Consider the following 5,608-nt stretch of genomic DNA (forward strand, 5'->3'; position numbering starts at 1 on the left):
TGGGGGAAGGGGAGGATGGGGGGGGGGAAGGGGAGGATGGGGGGGGAAGGGGAGGATGGGGGGGGGAAGGGGAGGATGGGGGGGGGAAGGGGAGGATGGGGGGGGGGAAGGGGAGGATGGGGGGGGAAGGGGAGGATGGGGGGGGAAGGGGAGGATGGGGGGGGGCAAGGGAGGGATGGGGGGGGGCAAGGGGAGGATGGGGGGGGGAAGGGGGGGATGGGGGGGGGAAGGGGAGGATGGGGGGGGGAAGGGGAGGATGGGGGGGGAAGGGGAGGATGGGGGGGGGAAGGGGAGGATGGGGGGGGGGGAAGGGGAGGATGGGGGGGGGAAGGGGAGGATGGGGGGGGGGAAGGGGAGGATGGGGGGGGGGAAGGGGAGGATGGGGGGGGGGGAAGGGGAGGATGGGGGGGGGGAAGGGAGGATGGGGGGGGGGAAGGGGAGGATGGGGGGGGGGGGAAGGGGAGGATGGGGGGGGGGGAAGGGGAGGATGGGGGGGGGAAGGGGAGGATGGGGGGGGGGAAGGGGAGGATGGGGGGGGGGGAAGGGGAGGATGGGGGGGGGAAGGGGAGGATGGGGGGGGGGGAAGGGGAGGATGGGGGGAGAAGGGGAAGGGGAGGATGGGGGGAGAAGGGGAAGGGGAGGATGGGGGGAGAAGGGGAAGGGGAGGATGGGGGGAGAAGGGGAAGGGGAGGATGGGGGGAGAAGGGGAAGGGGAGGATGGGGGAGAAGGGGAAGGGGAGGATGGGGGGAGAAGGGGAAGGGGAGGATGGGGGGAGAAGGGGAAGGGGAGGATGGGGGGGGAAGGGGAAGGGGAGGATGGGGGAAGGGGAGGATGGGGGGGGAAGGGGAAGGGGAGGATGGGGGGGGAAGGGGAAGGGGAGGATGGGGGGGGGAAGGGGAGGATGGGGGGGGAAGGGGAGGATGGGGGGGGAAGGGGAGGATGGGGGGGGAAGGGGAGGATGGGGGGGGGGAAGGGGAGGATGGGGGGGGGGAAGGGGAGGATGGGGGTGGGGGGAAGGGGAGATACGGGGGGGTGGGGGGAAGGGGAGATACGGGGGGGGTGGGGGGGGAAGGGGAGATACGGGGGGTGGTGGGGAAGGAGGGGAGATCCGGGGGGTGGTGGGGAAGGAGGGGAGATCCGGGGGGTGGTGGGAAGGAGGGGAGATCCGGGCGGGGTGGGGGGAAGGGGAGATACGGGGGGGGTGGGGGGAAGGGGAGATACGGGGGGGTGGGGGGAAGGGGAGATACGGGGGTGGGGGGAAGGGGAGATACGGGGGCGGTGGGGGGATACGGGGGGGGTGGGGGGAGGGGAGATACGGGGGGGGGGTGGGGGAGGGGAGATACGGGGGGGTGGGGGGAGGGGAGATACGGGGGGGGTGGGGGGATACGGGGGGGTGGGGGGAGGGGAGATACGGGGGGGGTGGGGGGATACGGGGGGGGTGGGGGATACGGGGGGGGGTGGGGGATACGGTGGGGGGTGGGGGGATACGGGGGGGGGTGGGGGGATACGGGGGGGGGTGGGGGGATACGGGGGGGGGTGGGGGGATACGGGGGGGGGTGGGGGGATACGGGGGGGGTGGGGGGATACGGGGGGGGTGGGGGGATACGGGGGGGGGTGGGGGGATACGGGGGGGGGTGGGGGGATACGGGGGGGGTGGGGGGATACGGGGGGGGGTGGGGGGATACGGGGGGGGGTGGGGGGATACGGGGAGGGGTGGGGGGATACGGGGAGGGGTGGGGGGATACGGGGAGGGGTGGGGGGATACGGGGAGGGGTGGGGGGATACGGGGAGGGGTGGGGGGATACGGGGAGGGGTGGGGGGATACGGGGAGGGGTGGGGGGATACGGGGAGGGGTGGGGGGGAGGGGAGATGCGGGGGGGGGGGGTGGGGGGATACGGGGGGGGTGGGGGGGAGGGGAGATGCGGGGGGGGTGGGGGGGAGGGGAGATGCGGGGGGGGGGAGCCTGGATCATGGACTCCGTTGTCAGATCTGGCAGCAGGAGCAGCAGTCACTCCCGCCCGGGTATGGTGGGATGAGACGGACGGGCAGGAGGTGCTGCTGGAAGTCGCCGCCAGCCCCGCTTTGGCCTCCCTGCAGTAAGAGCCGGTTCACGCCGCAGACTCTCGCTTTCTGCTCGCCACTCTTGAAATGGTGGTGCTGATGCCCAGAGTCCGGCCGTCGGCCTTGGCCCCATCGCCAAGCCTGCATGTATCCCATGGAATTACCTCCATCACACTGCCTACACATCCCCGGGAACCGGCGGGCCCGAACGCTGAACGAACTCGCGGCGAGTCAGCGAATCCATTACCTGTGGAGGCTGCTCCGTCCCTTCGTTCTCAACCCCTGATGGCAACTCTACCGCCGGCCCCGCTCAGCGAACACCCTCGGTTCGCAACACAACACCCTCCGCCAGGCCTCACCACCTACCCATCAATCACTTTATGACGCCACGCCTACCTGTCAATCACTGCATGTCGCGTCATATTCGCCACGCCCGCTTGTCCAGCCCAGCTCCGCCTTGGACTCGCCCACATATCAATCACAGCATGAGACCCCGCAATGGACACTCGCTTCTGCCAATCACAGCCTGAAGCGCCAAACGCGACACGCCCACCCACCAGCCTGATTTGCCAGAGCCCTTACTCCAGCTGGTCCTGACATCTGTCAATCACAGCGTGCTACTGCAACCAGAGCGATCGAAAGGGTAAACATTGATGTCAGGGCATACCCTGTGGCCAATGCAGGGGCAATTGTTGAAGTAAATGCAGTGTGGTGGAGGCAATTTTATGGGATACATGCAGGGTGGAGAGTACAGGCAACGGGCAACTACAGGGAAAGGAAAATTTAAGGAAGTAAATACAAAGCGCGGGAAATTCAGAGGTCAACACATGGCTGTGCAATTCGGTCAGTAAATCGGGGGCCGCGAAGCTTAGAGCAGACCTGAGGAATGAGTGGCAGGCAGCGGGCAATTCCCAAGGTATATTCTAGGGCATGAGATCAAAGGCAAGGGAATAGAATCAGAATGGTTACAACAGAGAAGGAGGCCATTCGGCCCGTCGTGTCTGTCCCAGCTCTCTGCAAGAACTTAGCTCGTCCCACTCTCTTGCTTTTTCCTGTGGCCCTGCAAAATTGTTTTGCTTCACATAATTATCGGATTTCCTTTTGAAACCTACAATTGAATCTGCCTCCTTTGCCAATTGCCTTAAAGCAGTGTCCTCTGATTCTTGACCCTTCCAGGAACAATTTCTTTGCATCTGCTGTCTGGACCCCTCTTGATTTTGAGCGCCTCTATCAAATCTCCTCCAAGGAGAACAAACCCAGCTTCTCCAATCCATTCACGTTACTGAACTTCCTCATCCCGAGAACCATTCTCGTAAATATTTTATGCACCCTCCTTAAAGCCTTTACATCCTTCCTGAAGTGTGGTGCCCAGAATTGGACACAATACTCTAGTTGAGGCAGAACCAGTGTTTTATAAATGTTCACCAAAACTTCCTTGCTTTTGAACTCTATGCTCCTATTTATAAAGCCCAGTTTCCATATATTTTATTAACCACTTTTCTCAACCTGTCCTGCCATCTTCAATAACTTGCGCACATATACCCGCAGGTCCCTGTGGGCTGTACCCTCTTTAAAATTGTACCCTATATTTTATATTGCCCGTAGATGAAGTAGCCCTGGTGTGGTGATGGTGGGGATTTCAGGGAGTATATACTGGCGCTGACCAAGCATAGGCTGGGCACAGGGCGACAAGGGGGCAATTCACGGATATGAAAACAGTGGAAATTAATTGATTTAGTACAGCGGCCGTTGAGGGACAAAAAAAATACATAGAGCAGCAGGCATACAGGGTGGGGACAAAGTCTGCGAACTGAACTAATTGGGAGATCAATATCGGAGAATTGGGATACAGGCTTGGCCCACAGAAGAGACTCGGAAGGGGAGGGTACCAGAGGTCGTTACGTGTCGCCGAGCACAGGTCAGGAGCGGGGAGCAGAGAGAATACCGAGAAGGCGGTAGGATTGAAGGCAATGAGTACAAAACAGCGGAGAGTACAGCGGCTCCTGTCCTTGTAAACAACCAGCAGGAGGTTAGAGATGACGGCTAAATGCAGGAACTTGGAGAGTAGAGCTGGGACAGGAGAGAGCAGGCACTGAGGCCGGGTTCCAGCAGTAACAAGCTTTAGACAGTGGGTGGTGTTCTTCCTCCCATAGACAGTCCTCCCTCCTTGATGTACACACACAGACACCAACCCTAGCGAGAGGCACATAAACTGAAAGAATTGGTCGCAAATGTGCAAACATCTGCACAGAGAGAAATGGGTGGGGACAAGAGGTAATTTTACAAAAAGAATTAATCTTAGGTCGGCCTAGATATTCTAACAACGACGAGTTAAGAGTGCGCTGTTGCCTACTGCGCGGAAGTGTTTGCCATTTCATTCTGTGCGTTCTATGAACGGCTTTATTCTCCAGTTAATGTTCCCGATTCTTCACGGGCGGGGCATCATTTCGGAGCCTGTGAGCCGAAAACCCAGCAGCCTTTTTAATCTCAGAGATACATTACCTCCTTTTTTGTTGTTGGAAATATCAACGTATTAGTTGTGTTAAGGAGATAGATTACACGGCGAGAGCTGACTGAGACTGACTCTGAATGAAAAGCGGATGCATGGCAGTCTTTACTCACCCATGTGATGGTGCAGCGAGTGCTGGAAATGCAGCTGCAGACACTATTGTTCCCCCTGCATCATCTGCGCATTCTGGGAAGCAGCTGAGCTCAGCTTGAGGTTAGACACACGTGATCTGAAGCTCCCCTTGTACTCAGGGATAGATTTGCATTATTTTTACATGTGCGCAGACCCACAATCCCCTGGTACTGGTTGACATTTCCAGGTAAGAATGTTTCTCTCCAGGAACGCGCCGCTCCTTTTAGTCTCAAATGTCCTCACTCAACACCCACGCTCCCCTCCCCGTCACAAACATTCCTTCAGAGCTCCTACTCACCGAGGAAAGGGAGCCAAATGACACACTTTGACAGTTCTGGTCTCCATATTACACAAAGGATACAGAGGCACAGAGGAAGGTACAATAATGATTGACAATAATAATACCAGATTGCAGAGGTTTTAACAATCAAGACCCAACAGGCCGAGGCTCTTTTGTCGAGAGAAGAGAACCTAATCGAGGTGTTGAAGATTATGAAGGGGTTCGATGGGGTAGAGGTAGAAATGATGTGTCCTCCTGTGGGGGAGTCCAAAACTAGGTGCCATAAATATAAGATCATCACTAATAAATCAAATAAGGAAATCAGGAGGCCCTTCTTTACTGAGAGAGTAGTTACATTGTGGAACTCGCTACCACGTGGAGCAGTTGAGATGAATAACAGAGGCCTTTAAGGAGAGGCTTGATTAGAACATCAGGGAGAGAGATGGAAGGATATGTTAATTAGGATTAGATAAAGTAGGGTGGAAGTCGGATGTGAGGGCATGGTACAAAAATACCAGCACAGCGGAACTGTTTCAAATTCGATGTAATTATGTGTGAGCCCAAGGCTTGACTTCTGGTAACAGTTCCAATCCTGTACAGATGGAGATTCGCAAATTAGATTACA

At 58.4% G+C, this 5,608-nt stretch overlaps 1 protein-coding gene across 3 annotated transcripts in view; it reads right to left on the reverse strand.

The window, feature by feature from the left end:
• LOC137383771 (uncharacterized) overlaps window positions 1-4,750 on the reverse strand; it is a 37,612-nt gene extending 32,862 nt beyond the window's left edge. The window contains exon 1 of one of the 3 annotated variants that reach the window (XM_068056946.1): window positions 4,685-4,750. The gene's annotated coding sequence lies outside the window, so the exon portion shown is untranslated. The other 2 variants (XM_068056945.1, XM_068056947.1) reach the window with 2 other exon arrangements.
• Between the last annotated feature and the right edge of the window lie 858 nt (window positions 4,751-5,608).

The sequence above is a fragment of the Heterodontus francisci genome, chromosome 25 (genome assembly GCF_036365525.1).
Source record: "Heterodontus francisci isolate sHetFra1 chromosome 25, sHetFra1.hap1, whole genome shotgun sequence".
Classification (NCBI taxonomy): Eukaryota; Metazoa; Chordata; class Chondrichthyes; order Heterodontiformes; family Heterodontidae; genus Heterodontus; species Heterodontus francisci.